This window comes from Plecotus auritus (genome assembly GCF_963455305.1).
Source record: "Plecotus auritus genome assembly, chromosome: 1".
In the NCBI taxonomy this organism is placed as follows: Eukaryota; Metazoa; Chordata; class Mammalia; order Chiroptera; family Vespertilionidae; genus Plecotus; species Plecotus auritus.
This window is the reverse complement of record NC_137770.1, coordinates 30,092,057-30,108,760: the sequence shown is the minus strand read 5'-3', so window position 1 is coordinate 30,108,760 and position 16,704 is coordinate 30,092,057. Positions and strand designations below refer to the sequence as shown.

At 43.8% G+C, this 16,704-nt stretch overlaps 1 protein-coding gene across 3 annotated transcripts in view; it reads left to right on the top strand.

Moving 5' to 3' along the window:
- The window catches only part of SUSD6 (sushi domain containing 6), a gene marked incomplete at its 3' end in the record, with an annotated part of 101,720 nt that overhangs the window by 73,303 nt on the left and 11,713 nt on the right, over positions 1–16,704 (top strand). The gene's annotated exons all lie outside the window — the stretch shown is intronic.

Sequence of the window (16,704 nt, the reverse complement as noted above, 5' to 3'; positions counted from 1 at the left end):
CTTGGATTCCTGATTGCACAGGTGACAAGCCTTTTCCATCAACTAGGTGTAGAGGCTGGGGAAACCCAGGATGAGCTGTCATCCTGAGTAACAGGCCTGTGGCAGGTGCTGACTAGCTTGACTTCCCTCGGTGCAATGCAAACCTCTGAGCCCTGGATGCAGTCCTGGCTTCTTTGTAAAATGTAGGTGTGTATTTGTTGCTGAGTGCCAAAGATCCTTGGTTCTGGACACATTCTTCATTTGTATATGGGCCTATTAAATATATTTTCTCTGGGCTCACCAAAATGATTCTGCACCTTTGGAACTAGGGGAGTGAGGAGGCAAGAAATACAGACTTGATAGTTCATGAGTAGTCAGCTTTTAAACATTTGTCTTAGGAACAACCTGTATTCTGATATGTTGTAAATTGACACCCCAGTCGCCTTTGTGTAATGAATTTGGACTTTTGTGCAGCAGCTGAGAAAACCTCTTGAGCAGTCTTGAGGTGTGGCTGCCTGCCAGCCTACAGCACACTCTGAGCAGTGTCCCCAGGGCCATCTGTAAAGCCATGGATGCTGGAGCAGTAACTTGAATTTTGGGACCTTTATTTTGTAAGGATGAGTTGAACATGGAAAAATGACATTGCTGGTGGTAGTTGTAAGAAGGGTAGGTTTTCTAAAGTTGATTGAGGAAAAGATTTTGAAATTCAGTGAGCGTGGAGAATCATTAGTGTCAGTTGAATACTTGCTGACTCAATAAGACAATAGCCCTGCTCAGTTGTGAAGACAAAAAAAGACTTAAAGAATAATGTATAAAATGCCCAAATTATATTGTACAAGAGTGTATCTATAAAGCAGAGTATAATTAGGCATTTTACGATCTTGTTTGGATTTCTGAGAACACGACTTTCTTATATAAACCTATTGTTTGATTTTGGGGGGCCTTTTCAGGGAAATGGGGGGACTGACTACCTATAACCAGGTTCTGGTGTGACCAAGAGCTGTGCAAAAACAAAACCCTTTTTGTTAAGTGTGCAAGGCCTTTCCAAAACTGTGAGAGTCTGTTCTTTGGAATACATTCTATGTTGATCTGCTCTCTTGATTTAGTAATGCCTTTCCCCTGCATTGTACTCATTTATATGGTAATTTCTGTCACTTTTCCATTTAGATACATTTAACCTATGATTTTAAGCTGTTGGATGGGCTTCTGTTTAAAAGGCTAGGCTGCTCAAACATTGCTAGCCTTCTCTATCTGGTAAAGCCCCAAGTTTGGGGAGGTAAGAAAAAACCCCACCAACAAACTAGCTCCTTTGTAAACTTCATATTTCTCAATCTCAGTCCCTAATTTTGTGGGTACAGAGTTGTTGTATGTTGGTGCTTTAAGCAACTAAGTTTTTAAGGGCGGCGGGGGTGGGGGGGGGGCTGGCGGGGCAGGGAATCCCCATACCAGGGTACCATTATAATAGGAAGAAAAAAACCTCTAATTATAGCAGTGTTGCAGGCTTCTCCCATGCTGGCTGGCCGAAGCATGGAGTTGATAAGCATACAGTGTCTTTCATACTTGCATTACAACATGTTAATTAAGAGAATTCAGCTGTGGCACCAGATGGGGATGTCTGGCTTTGTGAACGATTGCAATTAGATGTTTTATTTTCTATTTTCTTTTTCCCCTTTCAACTTTGGTGGAATGCCTTTGAGTAAGGGCTTTTAGTCTTAGCAGTATAAATACTTTAATGTGCCTAATTATGTAATCATACACTTACACTCCTCTGTGTACACACATATTATTTCATGGATTTTTATCCCCTTTTCTTATATGAAACATCCAGCCTGTTTTGTTTTTATGGGGGGTTGGTTTGGTGGAGCCAGACTTCTCCATGCATTGGGCAGGAAGAAGAGGAAGACCAGAGGCAGTTATTGATTTTTCTCTGGTTATGATCTGCCCCTTTGCCCAAAGGCCTCATCACCTTGACCTCTTATGGGCTAGTCCTTTTTCTCTCAAATTATTAGCATCTCAATAGTTTCCTAGTAAAATCAAGGTAATTTAAATAAAATTGGACTTTATAATACCATATCTTCCATTAATTGGCAAGTGCAGTCTTTCAACGTGATGTAGTGTTATTTTTCCCCAGTCCTCTGTTCCAAGCAGGCAGAGGGCATGAGCCTGGATATGAGAACTCATGCATGGAGGCACAATGGAACCCATTGATTTCTGGCATTCAGCTAGTGCAGAGAGGTCCTGTGACCCCAACTGTTAGAATCAGCTGCATTTTGAGATCCAGTCCTCCAGGGATAGGCCATCTGCTACCATGTGAGGGAACCCTGGGAAAACAAATTGACCATAAGGTGTCTTTATATTTCTTTCCTCTGCTCCAATCCCTCCAGTTCTTTCTTGACCCCTTTCTCCTACACAAACTTTTTTATTTATTGATTTGAGAGAAAGAAACATCGATTTGTTGTTCCATTTATTTGTGTATTCATTGGTTAATTTTTGTATGTGCCCTGACTGGAAATGGAACCTGCAATCTTGGTATATGGGGATAACGCTCTAACCAAGTGAGCTACCCAGCCAGGGCCACTCCTAGGCAAACTTGAGAAGCATAGTGAATCTATCTATCCTTCCCCTGTCCCCGGCAGATTTCTTCAGCTGGATTAGTACTATAGGATGGACTTTCACTTTCTTATTAATAACGTGACTTTGCATTTTAGTATTGGAAGGGTCCTTAAAATCTCATTTTATGAAAGAAGAAACCAAGATTTTTCATTCCTTAGCCTTGTGTTTAGGGCCCTCCTTGTTCTGGTGCCAGCCTAATTTTCTGAATTTCCAGCTTTCTCCTTTTAAACCTGGAATCATTTGCTGGTTCCCATACACATACTCTTTTTGCTTCTCTGCCATTGCTCCTGTCCTTATCTCCTTTTTGCATGTTCCCACTCTCCTTTATCATAGGCACAATCTCATAGTCACTATCTTTTACATGGTCACAATCCTACTTCCCCTTAAAGTCTGATACATTGGCACATTGCTAGGTGCTCAATAGATAATTGGTAAACTAATTAGGAGTTTTTATTAGGAAAGTGGAAAAACTAGTTTTTATTAGGAAAGTGGAACTCAGAATAAGAATCAACACTTCTAAATTTTTTTTACTCTCTTCTGGGTGAAAGTTATTAAACCCATTCTTTGGAAGACAAAAGCTTAAAGTATATTTTCTGTTCAGCTGTGTGACATTTGAACATGGTTATCTATTGATACACGAATGGGTACGGCTGCAACAGGCAACATCTTCTGACCAGGAATTTGTACTGATCAGTCAAAAGTGGCTTGCCAAAGTCAAGAGTCCAAAGATTGAGAGAGTAAGGCAGAGTTGAGAGTCCACTGCTGACTTTAACCACATCAAGGCCCAAGTTTTACTAATGTATTTGTTTTGAGGTTGCTCTGTTTAGTGATTAAGTTATCTCAACAATATGCTAGAGCCAGGCTGATAAATGCACATGTTAAAATCAAACGCGAGCAAGTTTCTGGCATGTGGGAAAGCACCTTAAGGGCCAAGTGCCCTGCTCTGGACCTCACAGCAGGTTTATTTGGATTCCTGTTGTTTTTAAAGTTTCTTAAAGAAGCTTAAGTAAGGCTTTCTCAGAGAAAACTATGGGAAGAATTCACAGGAAGGGAGAGGCTCTTCCTTACTGAGTAGAGGAAAGGGATCTGCTAGGAGTACTCAGTGGCATGCAGCCCTTTGATTGACCTTCACTGCTCCATATAGTCCAGATCTGTAGAAAGACCCAAATGTTGGAAGTAGGGAAGAGCAAAAAAAAACAAAAAACCACCAAAAAACAAACAAACCCTGGGTGGCTTTGACTCATCCCTGCCCTTGATCAGCTGATCATAACACAGGGTGATAAGTTCCCCTTCTAGGAGGTTTCAAGGAGGAAACCAAGATGTGACAAGCTGCTTTTCCTGTGGTGGCTGCATGGGAAAGGATGATTTAAGATGGGTGCTTAAAAGAGAGAACCCCATCCCCCACAAGATGGAGGAGGAAGAATGTCCAGATCAGTGGCCTTTGTAACTTTTGACTATCCTTGCTCACTTGTCAGTGTTTCTTATCCTAGTTGGTTCAGCGGCGATAAAGGCAAGACCAAGACCCTTAGCCCTGGCAACTTCATTTACACAGCCCTCCCCTCTACATTTTCTTTTCCCCTTTATATTTCCTAGTCCCTGTGTCCTGGGGAGATCAGGTCCGATACAAGCACCCACAGAATGTACAGGGATCACTTCATGGCATAGCTTAGTATCATGATCTGTTAGATATACCTTGTCTGTCACAAGGAGACCCAATCACATCTCTTCAGAAAATTCCATTCGGACCTTTACCCTTCAGTGACTGGTACGTGTTTTTTAAACAGCTATGGTGTTTTGCTGGTTTTAGGCTATCACTTCAGCAGATTTCTGCAACCATCTGTAACTAAAGTTTGCCAATTATTTCCTTTCATTCTTTGCAGCTGTGTAGGCCTTGGTGCCGAGCAGTGGCCTTTTGAGCACCTGTGAGAAGCAAAACACTGCCTGACTCACTTTTGTTGGTTCATGGCAGAGGTTATTTATTTTGGGCTTCGGTAGAGATGCTTCAGTGACCCTGTATATTCTGGACAGCTGGCAGAAAAACAGCCCTCTATATAAGTCTAGTCTCATCCTTCTTTTCATTTTTCCCTCTTGGAAGACCAGTGTTCTCAGCTGAAAATGCTCTCCTATACCTTTCTCACTTGCAGCTTTGGTATCCATAATGCTTGAATAGCTCCATTGTTTGTAGTGCTCAGAGATTAATGAAGGAAACTGTCTTGCCTTCCCTCCCCCCAGCCTAACCCCCCCCTTTTCTGGAAAAATGTGGCCCCCCTTGAGATATGAGCTGAGTCCTCTGGGCTCAAGTAAACTCACCAGTCCACATTCTTCTCCCAACAGGAATCACTGCAACTTTTGTCCAGATTTACTCTACCCTATGTTACACTTCTGTAGGTCTTGGGCTAAATTTTTTAGTGGCTTTCTAATCACAAGGGACTTTCCTATCATAGAGAGAAGGGCAAGCCAGAGTTTGTATTTAGATTCTTAATACTTAGTAGCCCTATAACCTCGGGCCATTACTAAGTTTTTCAAAGCCTCAGTTTCTTCATCTGAGCAAATTGAGTAATTATAGCACTTTCCTCTAAGGGCAGGAAAATTAAATAGGATGGCAGTTTTAAAGTGTCCAGTGTCATGCCTGGTAATAAATGTTAACTCTTTTCCTCACTTCTACCCTGTTGAGCAGCAGACATCTTTAAATTTATTTTAAATTTAAATATGTGTTTCTTGGCACTGGACTTGGCATTAGGAGTTACAGTTAGATTGTAGAGTTGGAAATGAAACCATAGCTATGACTTTTGTACCTAAGAGTCCAACCCTGTTTTAAACTCCAAGGCAGATTCCTAAAGTAATTATCACCTGCTCACCAGTTACCTTTTGAGGTTGGATAGTGCCTTAGCAGCTGACTGGAGCCTTCGTTCAGAGGAACAGCCTGCATCCTCCTGGAGGTGGGAATTCCAAGGGGGAGAGCAAATACAATTGCAGCTTAGTTAGATGATATGGTGAAGGAAAGAAGACCAACAAGGAGCAAGTGCTGATGAGGAAGTAAATAAACATCATTTGCTTTCTCTTAATCCTTTAGCTACCACTGCCAAGGGGAACATAGTAATGTTTGTTAATGCACATGGAATGGCCTGGCTCCTTCCTCTACTGTCCTTCCACCTACCTAGGGATTAGACTGGGGAACAACTGTAGGCTCTGCTCCGTAGGTCACTGCACTGGGTGGGTGGATTTAGACACTTAGTGACCCAGACCTGGAGCAGTCAGATGAAAGAGAGTGGTCCTCCCTGCCTGCCTTTCTTTTAGCAGTTATATAGTGGGATTGGCAGGGGCAGGGGAGGGTGGTGCAGCCCAAGCTGGCAGCCTGCTCCTGAGTTCCTGAGCTTTGAGAACAAGAGGAGGTGAAAGGGTAACAGGCCATATGGAAGCCATTTGTCAGCCAAGAGCAGTCTGGTCTGTTCTGCTGAGAAGGGAAGTAGGGAAAGGGGCTGGCATATTACTGAGCTGGAGCAAGAAGAGAGCAAAGCAAGATTCCCCAGAGTGTCTCTTCTCCAATATACAGAAATTTCTGTAACAGTCCTTTTTCTTTTCTTTGCCCTACCCCATTCTAAAAACCAGAGGAGGGTTTGGTTTGCTATGAGGAAATAAATGTACAAAAGTTATCAGTGCCTGGTATGTGTCAGGCATGATGCAGGACACTTTCAGGTACACAGTTTTTTATCTGTCCTTACAAATACTTCATAGAGGTGAGTACTGGCTGTTAAAGAGTGAGGCTCAGAAGAGTTCAGGCAGTTGACATGGTTGCAGAGCAGGCCCCCTGTTCAAACCCAGATTCATCTGTCTAATGCAAAACCATGCTTTCACACCTCCCACTTCACCCCACCCCTACCCCCACCCCCACCCCACCCCACGGCCTTGATCCTGGGGCCTCTTTGCTGTTATCTGTTCTTAAAACTTATCTCAAATCAGAAACCATGTGATCGTTTGCAGTTGGAAATAAGACAGTGCCTTGAAATGTGGGCAAAATTTTGCAAGTTAAGTAGTTTTTTACTAAGCATCTACCCTCTGTCAGATTCTGTGAAAAGAACTGGAGACACAAAAATGAGCAAAACAACTGCCTACAGTGTTGGTGGGTGGAGGTTAGTGTTGGTGGGTGGGGGTTAGTAGAGAGGAGGGGGAAGGACTGACCTGTGAGAAAGTAATTTCAGAGACAATGTGGTGATAGTTTACAGAGAGGAGTGAAGAAGATGTTTCTAGAACAGAGAGGAATAATAAAACTACAGACCCAACACCAGGCACTTTACCTGCAAAATGGTTAATCTGCACAGGAACCCTGTGAGGTGGACACCTTTAGTAGCCCCATTTTACAATGAGGGAACTGAGGAGTAGGACAGCCTGCCCAAACCCACATTGTGGTTAACTGTCAAGCAGTTCACACCTGGGCACTCTCATTTTAGGCCCAGGCTGGTAAGCTGTACCTTGTGCTGCTTAATTCTCTCTGGCAGTTCTCTGGGTTGGTTTGGGTTTCTTGGTGGCAGACAGTTCTGAATCTTGAAAGATGGGTGGGGTTCCAGCTGACCACATGTGCTTTCAGGTCAGGGTTTCTAGGCTGAGGAGAGAAACAACACTTCTTCCAGAATGACTAAGAACTTTGGTGTCTGCTTCCAGGTGACAAGTTTTCATGTTTGGGCCAGGGCCCAGTAAAGAAAATGTTCTTGTTGGCTCTGAAGCTGCTGGCTGGCATTTCCCCTCTCCTGTGAGTGAATTGGAGGGCTTAGGAAAGTGGTGGTGGGGCCTAGGAGGAGCTGCAGGGGGCGCCCTAAACCATGGGTAATTTCTCCCTCTGTTTCCCCACCCCTACCCCAGGGCCACACCCTGGGAAAGGCTGGCCCTCCCCCATCGTGTGGGAAGTTCTCATGAGAAAAGGGATCCTGGCTGGACAATGGGCTTCCTGTTTCACTACTGGGAAGGTTTATCTGAGAGAAGAGGAAGGTTGCAAATGGCATGAGAAATCATCTTTTCTCTCTTGCTGCAGCCCATTTTTAGACTTTTGACTATTTGAGTTGGAGGATCAGGAAGGCAGAAAGCCAGGGAGAGCCATGGACTGAAGAGCCCGTGGGCATCTTTTGAGAAATTGAACTCCTCCTGCCTGTTTCCCTGCTCCCACCTGCCCTGACAGATGCAGTAGCTTCTGCACATACAGGATGCTTCTCAAATCTCTCTCACCCTATGCTCATTTTAAAAACCACAGTAGGACTTTGGTGAAGGAACCCCAAATGGATGGTGAGACCAGGACAGCCAAGACACCCACCCAAGTTGAGACAAATTTGCAAATCTCAAAAGAGACCACTGAGTCATCTGGTTCAGTGCCTTCATGTACGGAAACTCAGGCCCTGAGAGGCTAGTGTCCGCAGGCAGTGCCCAGATTGTCTTTGTCACTGGGCTTCTCTTACTGTAGCTCTCTTTCCAGGATGTGAGTGTGGGAGAAGCTGGGCTTGGAAATTCTTTGTTACTATCCACTGCCATTATGACTATGAGCAAGTACTGCCCCCTGCTGAGTGACTATGGGCAAGTTTCTTCACCTCTCAATTTGTCCATCTGTCTAATGTTATAATGTGTGTGTGTCTGTGTGTGTTTTTAAGAGAGGGAGGAAGGCAGAGAGAGAGAGACATTGATCAATTGCACCCACCCCCATACGTGCCCTGACTGGGAATTGAACCTGTTAGCTTCCGGTGCACCGGACAATGATCCATCCAATTGAGCCATACTGGCCAGGGCTGTTGTATTATGCTTTTTACAGGGTGTTTGTTTGTTTTTTAAAATATATTTTTACTAGTGGCCCGGTGCACTGATTCGTGCACATTGAAAGGAAATTAATTAGAAGAAATATTTTAATAACGCTTTTCACCCTTTCTCTATAATAGAAGTATCAACCACATTCACAATCGACAATGACAGATCGAAACACACACTTCTGATTGGCACCAGCGAGAGCTTTATATGTATCGCGCATGTGCAAGTCAACTTAGCCTTTTATAGATATAGAATAAACTTGCTTAATTAGACCTGCTTTCTTATGTAGCTAAACTTTTCCAGCCCAGTGAAGCACTCTAACTTCTCTTTCAGTTAATTGTCAGCAACACAGCAGTAAATATCAACACAAAGCAGATTATTATTGTAGATCATGCAGGGAGAAAAAAGGGTAAAAAGTGTTTGACTATATTCCGTGCAGTGAGAAAACCTGAAGTAATTTTCAAGGACCACCATTTCTTCTTTTCAGTTGGGTCAAGGTTCTAAACTTTCTAAATCTGTTTTCCGGCTAATGAAAATAGGATTCCACCAAATCTCCTATCTACCTACTCCAGGACTTCTGTGAGGATCAAATTAGATGAGGCACATGAAAATGCTTCACAGACATTTGGTTAAAGTGTAAAATGTTTGTACCTGGCTATAAAGCAAGTCATGTTCCTGGGCTGAAGATAGGAGGCTAGTTGTGCTAGGGAGAGGAAGCTGAACATTGCTACGTGACGTCATTACCTAGCACTCACAGTGACCATTGCTGGGCTGGGCTGTGGGCTGCATTTTGCGCCATGGGGTCTCGGCAGCATCAGCTGCAATTTGGTGGGGTATCACTCCAGGATGGTGGCAGGGCCTGTGTCCCACTTGAGAGAAGCTGAGTGTTGCTTTGTGGGCGCCAGGTCCCGATGCCAGTATGCATCACAGCAGCTCCTGTGTTGAGCTTCTACCCCCTGGTGATCAGTGCACATCAGAGTGACCAGTTAGAAGGTCAGACACTTAGCATATTAGCCTTTTATATATATAGATTTCAGAGGAAGCCGGGGGGGTGGGGAGAGAGAGAGAGAGAGAGAGAGAGAGAGAGAGAGAGAGAGAGAGAGAGAAAGAGAAAGAGAGAAAGAAACACCAGTGATGAGAGAGAATCACTGATCTGCTGCCTCCTGCACACCCCCTCCTGGGAATTGAGCCTGCAACCTGGGCATGTGCCCTTGACTAGAATCAAACCTGGGACCCTTCAGTCCGCAGGCTGATGTTCTATCCACTGAGCAAAACCAGCTAGTGCTTACAGGATTTTTGAGAAATTTAAATGTGTTATACTTGTAAAGTGCTCTAATGCTTGGCGTATAATAGGTGGTCAATAAATATGTTATAACTGAGATTTAAAGGAGGCCTCAGAAGAAACCTTTTGACTGTAATCAGATGTGTTCATTCTCCTTGCCCCTAATTTGCATTTGTCTGGAATGCCCAGTCCCATCTTTCTTGGGAGGCTTTCTTAAGGAGGATCACCTCCCATTTGAAGAAGCCTGTTCACACTATGACATGACTTTCTCTTTCACACACAGAGGAGCTAGATGTTCCAAAAGCTCCAGAGAGTGAACCACAGAATGGAACCTGGTGTCCTGCCCTGCTCAGCCAGCCCAAGTTAGCTTAGTGGTCAAGCCTGCAGCTTAAGAGCCAGAGTGCCTATTGAATCCAGCTTTATTTACAAAAATGTGATTTGGGGCAAGTTACTCAACTCAGCTAAGATTCATTGTCCTTATTTGTAAAGAGTGCCTGGCACATTAATACACTGTTTATAGTGATTATCTTCTGTGTCTATGTCCCATGTCCGCCCCCGCCCCCGCCCCGCACCACCCCTGGCAAATGTGCTCATTTAAACACCTTTTTTTTTTTTTTTTTTCTGTTTTCATCTTGCTTTTTTTCTCTGTCTCTCTCTGCTCCTAACAAACCATTTAGGGCTAGAAGTAGAAACTGGACCTTCATAGATCAAGAAAGGGTTTTGAAGCAAGCACATAAGTGGTGCTTTATAAAACAACCCTCAGTGCTCATTGCTGTCATCTTTCCACATCTGCTGTTTAACCTAATAATACTCCATGCCCTGTGGTGTGGTTCTGAACCCTTTCTACTGTTTCCAGATCCCCAGGCTCATCCTGTGACTCAGACCCAGACTTGTCCCACACTGAGCACTTGTGCTATCCAGTACAGTGGCCACTAGCCGCATTCGCTACTGAGAACTTGAAATGTGGTTAGTCTACCTTAAGTAAAGACTTACCATGAAAAAAGCTATAAATTATCTCAGTAATAAATTTTTATGTCGATTGCATGTTAAGATATAATCTATAATCTTTCATATATATTGGGTTAAATAAAATATATTATTAAAATACATTTTAGCCTGGTCTGAGTGGCTCAGTTGGTTGAGTGTTGTTCCGTGCACCAAAGCGTTGCCAGTTCAGTTTCCGATCAGGGTACATACCTGAGTTGTTGGTTTGATCCCCAATTGGGAAACTTCTAGAAGGCAACCGATCAATGTTTCTCTCTCACATTGATGTTTCTCTCTGTCTCTTTCTCTCTTCTTCTCTCTAAGATGTCCTCCGGTAAGGATTAATAATAAATGAAAGGTTGAGGTTGGTGGTGCATGGGTAGGCTAAACAGCCATCTCAGATGGTAAATAATGAAAACTTGAATTTATTTTAGGAAAAGGTGATGGGAGATGGGGACATTCAAGGGAAGGGCTACACAGCACTAAGCCAAAAGGTATTGAGTCCATGATGGCAGCAAAAATACTTATTAGGACAGTGAAACAAGGAAGGGCGTAGAAGATGCAACAGGAAAACCTAGGCTGGGCTGGGGCTGCTTTGGCTCACTGAGAAGTCAAGAGAAAAGGGGGCCTTGGAGATAGATTCAGGGGATTAGCCCAGGATGAGCTGCTGCTACACATTGCTTCCCTAGTTGCAAGTTTCATGGGGTCCCTTAGAGGTTGCGGGGTATGTGCCTGTGGGGGAATGGCAGAAGTGTGCTCCTTGGAGGGAGGAGAGTGTGTCACTGGGTCCTTTGTCCTGGGCATATTTTTCTCTCTCTTAGAGGTGGAAATCTTTTTTTTTTTTAAATACATTTTATTGGTATTTTAACAGAGAGGAAGGGAGAGGGATAGAGAGTTAGAAACATCAATGAGAGAGAAACATTGATCAGCTGCCTCCTGCACAACCCCGCTGGAGATGTGCCCGCAACTGAGGTACATGCCCTTGACCAGAATCGTACCTGGGACCCTTCAGTCCACAGGCCGATGCTCTATCCACTGAGCCAAACCGGTTAGGGCAGAAGTGGAAATCTTAGGGGAATTCTCAAGATAGGGTCTTAGTAGAATACTCATCAGCTTTCCAGGTGTGCTCTTTCAGGGTCATAGTCTCCACTGATTGGTGGGTGCCAGGGCAGGGGGTCATTAGTCAATGTAGCTGGTCCTGAGGCAGCCATTGTGTCACTTGGCTGGTTTTGCTGCTTTTCTTGGCCTGGAGCTGAACTACAACTGAGGCCTAGATGTTATCTTTAAGGAGGAAAAGGTCAGGGGATTTAAACTGCCTGAGCCATTGATATGAAAGATCTGGAGTCCAAACCACATGACCTGATATGCTAGGGAGGTTTTTGTTTTTCCTGTTTCCTCTGGATGCGGGCAGTTCTCAGATGAATGAGATGTCTCTGGTTAGAAAAAGCTAAGTGGTTGGAGCATCGGCCCGTGGTCCAAAGGGTTGTGGGTTTGATTCCTGGTCAAGGGCACATACCTTAGTTGTGGGTTCGATCCCCAATTTTCTGGTCTAGGTGCATGCAGGAGGCAACTGATCAATGTGACTCTCTTGTGTCGATGTTTCTCTCTCTTCCCCCTTCTCCCTCCTTTCTACTCTGTCTAAAAATCAATGGGAAAAATATCCTTGTGTGAGGATTTAAAAAAAAAAGAAAAGCACATCTTTGAATGTTTCCTTCTTTGATTTACGTTGGACTTGGCTGTGTGCATGTCTGTGTCCTCCCTGGATTATAAATCTAGGGTATCTTATGTGGAGAAGTCTGCTTTAATCATTTTGTGGAATTACAACCAAATAGGGACATTTATGATACTGCCTCAGCTGTGTCCCTGATGATTACAACAGCCATGTTGGTAGCTGGGTTTGGAGAACCTCTTTGTTTTTCCCTAAATTCCCAGGAAATCTTCCTGCAGCCAAACTTTTATTCAGCACACTGTTGCTGTGTGCCCAGGAGTTCTACTGCACTGATTTTGTCTAAAACTACATTATTTCAAACCTGTGAATGAGCACTGACACGATTTCTTAAACCCTCCATCACTGTGTTCAGGAGTGTCGTGTGTTCTTGATAACTGTCATCAGCCTGAAACCTCTTTTACTGAGATCTTTCTAAAATGCACTGGGTCTTTAAACGTCTGCTTCCCTTCCTCAAGCTGATCTGCACACAACTACTCCCTACACTTCGTTTTGAAGGGACTCAAGTATTCAGTTTGTTAAATGGAACATTGTGACCCCCGCCCCCCGCCACCCCCGCCCCCACCGCAGTCTTCCCTGGAGCTTGTTTTGATTTACTTTTTAAAAATATACATTTTTATTGATTTCAGAGAGGAAGGGAGAGGGAGAGAGATAGAAACATCAATGATGAGAGAGAATCATTGATCAGCTGCCTCCTGCAGGCCCCCTACTAGAGATTGAGCCCTCAACCCTGGCATGTGCCCCTGACCGGAATCAAACCTGGGACCTTTCAGTCCGCAGGCCAATGCTCTACCCACTGAGACAAACCAGTTAGGGCTTGCTTTTTATGTAATCTTATGAAGGTTTTTTTCTTTTAATTTGCCTCTTCCTCCTAAAAAAGCTGGTCTCCAAAACAACAAATGCAAAAAACGTTGAAGAGCAGATTGAGGGTTATTCTTATTGATCTCTGCTGAGGGTTTGAGGCTGCAGGGACATTGAGGTAGATTGTTTTGCTTCTCTTCTGTCTGCACACTCACCAGCTGGTTGGATGGTCTGTCACTGAATGACTGCTGTGCATCGGGCACGCTGCCGGGCCCTCTTGAAGCATTATCTCTCTGTTTCCTGTGCTCACTGGAAGCCTAAGTGATGGTGAGAGATAATGGAAAGCAGAGAAGAAAGCTAAGTAAATAGAATTGATTTTTTTTTCTGTAAAATTTCTATCTTCTGGCTTTCTCACTCTCTTTTTAAAATTATGCAGCTTTGCCAAATCAGATGAGTTCATTCACTTCTTGGGGTTAACAACAGAGCTTGAAACTCTCTCTGCGGACCAGGGGTTGTCAGAGAGTGAGCCTGATGCTCAGCTTCTTGCCCAAAACAGTAGCTTCAGGAAGCCACTAAATGATTTATTTGCTATTCCTGATCTTTCCTTTCCTGTTAATCCCAGGCGTCACTTAGGGGGTCTGCTCCAACACCTGCCCTTTGCCAAGACTCTCACACTATGCTCTTGGAATTGGCCAGGGGGCCATTTTTCCCCCCTTAGATTCTTGAAATACTTTTAAAAAAATTTCTTGAGTCCTCCTTATTTCCTTCCTTGGACCTGGGACAGCTTTTTTGTGATGGTGAACCTCATATACTCTTGTTTCCTTTGTATGACCATAAAAGAACTTTCGTAGTATTTATTTTACCCTATTAGGGTAGCTATATTGTTGATTTACTGTAAAGGCTGTCTCTACCTCTGGTCCATCTTATATCAAATTCAGCTCCTCTTATAACTCGGCCTTTCTCAAGACCCTGCAGAGGCTCCCCTTTTCCTTTTAATCTCCTGTTGCCATCAAGGCCCTCTTCAAGATGGTTTCGTTGCTCTTCACATTTTTGGGGGGCAAATTTTTTTATTATCCAATCCAGCTAATGTGGCCTACTTGACGTTGGCTGGGCTTAATAACTACACTTTCCTACATCAGTGAACTTGCTTCAAACTTTATTTCCCAAGGAAATATGGCCCCATTTGAAATGCTGCCTTTTCTCATCTCTCCCACACAAGGTGTGATCTCTCCTGCTTTGAGCTCCCTCTCTTGTGGCACCAATCACATTCTTTGACATGTCTTGGAATAAATCTGTGTGTAGAATATCTTAGGAAGAACACTCATCCAGTGCCTTTGGGGAGATGAACTGAATGACTAAGAGACAGGAGAAGAGCTAACTTTTGACTCTACACTCATCTTAGTTTTTAAATTTTATACCATGTATATATTCTTACTGTGTGTTTTTCCCTGTAAAGGTATTATTTGCATAACCAAGATCCAATCTATAAGTTCTCGAGAATATTTTTATAACCTCAGAGTAGGGAAAAGTGTCCTTAAGACACAAAACCCGGGAGCTAGAAAGAAAATGACTTTCAAAATATATGTATGTACTTATTTGTCATACCCTATTTGACTACAAGTACCTGAAGTGCTTATGTTTTTTTTTTAAATATCTTGTTATTGATTTTTTTTAGAGAAAGAGGAAGGGGGGGAGAGAGAGAGATAGAAACATTATTGAGAGAGAAACATCGATTATTTGCCTCCTGCACGCCCCCTACTGGGAGTCGAGCCTGCAACCTGGGAATGTACCCTGACCAGGAATGAAGCTGGTGACCTCTTGGTGCATGGGATGACAATCAATTGAACTACACTGGTGGGGCGAAGTCCTTATGTTTTTATCCTTTTTCAGAGCATAGCACAATGACTCTTACTCAGTAATTGATAAATATTAGTTGAATTGAAATGAAATTGAATTACAAGTCACTTCTTTGAAGACCTCACTTTTTTTACTTATAAAAATGAGTGCTAGGTGACCTTCAGGATCTCACTCAAAGATCCGGTTAAGATGTGGGCTTTAAGAGCATAAATTCCCAGTAAAGCAGGAGTGGCTTTAGAATCAGCTCTTCCCTGGAGACCATCCTTCCCAACACACTGGACCTGTGTGTGGGTCTTGCCTGCTTCAGGAGCTGTCCTGGGATGCACAGCATTAATTATGCTGAGGAAATGAATCAATTAGACACAGCTGGAGGAGAGCCGGAGGCATCTGTGGCAGGCTTGTTGCCTGAACAAAAGGGGTAAAGGGTGAAGCAGTTTGCTGAGGTTTCTTTGGAAATTTAGCTGGCCAGCTCTTTGAACTCTTTGGCCGAAGTTTCAAGAGGCACCAGAAGGAGTGTTTGGTGTCTGCCTGCGTCCTGGTGGCTTTGGAACAGTTTGGGGAAGGTGTGTCCTTAAAGGGGACTGAGGAGACATGTGGACTCATCTCCTAGTTTCAGACTTCTCCTCCTGATCCCTGTGGCACCTACCCCAGCTTTGTTTTAGTAACAGCTCTTTTAAAATGGAGCTTGCCCCCATCTTAGTGATAAGCAACTAGAGAGCAGGGAGCCATCCTCTCCTTTTAGACTTGGTATCCATCCTCTATCCTCACCAACAGTCAGCTTGCTTAAGAGCATTTTGTAGGTTGAAGGGAAGTGGTATTTGGTGTGAGGCTGTAAGGGCACCTCTGAGTGAGAGAGTGGTGGGTGGGCCTCTGAATGGGAGATCACCATATCTGGGACAGACAGAGACTCTAGGTCTGTTAGAGGAAGTGAAAACAAAACAAAACAAGAAACCCACAGTTCCTGTTCTCAATACTGATGTCCTTGTGGTATTCAAAATAGGGGCAGGGTGTTAGTCAGCAAAATCGAATGTCCTTTGGAAACTTGTATCTTTCTTGCATTAGTAAAGCTTCGGAAAGTTGAAGTTTGTGGGTGCCTGGCCATCCGGCCATTGGGTCTTCTCCCCCAGCTTAGTCTTCCAAACAATGATCCCTTCGTGCCCACACTGTGCCCCTCCTATTTTGGCTCAGTACACCACTTAATCCACTTCCTGGGATTTCAGTTCTGCTGTTGTCTGTCCAGGATCAGAAGGGCAGGCCATGGAATCTCCCCTCCAGGCTGCTCAGACCTCCCACCTACCAGCTTCTGTGACTGATCATTACTGCAACTTCTCTACACTGGGGTTCCCAGTGTTTGAATGATACACTTGACACTTCTTAAAGGCCCACCCAGCTAATGGGGCAGAAGCAGTGTCTGCTGGTGTAAAGAGCACAGGTTTTATAACCAGAAGACTTGACTCTGCTCCCAGTTCTGCCATTTAATCTGCATACACTTGGCTAAAAGTTATTTAACTTTTGTGGGCCTCGGTGTCCTCATCTTCAAAGGGGATGTCAGAACGAATCCCTCATGGAGTTGTCAGAACGAATAGGATAGGAGGTGAATGTGCTTTTGTGTGTTTTTTTTTTAAAATATTTTATTGAATTTATTAGGGTTACATTGGTTAATAAAATATAGGTCTCA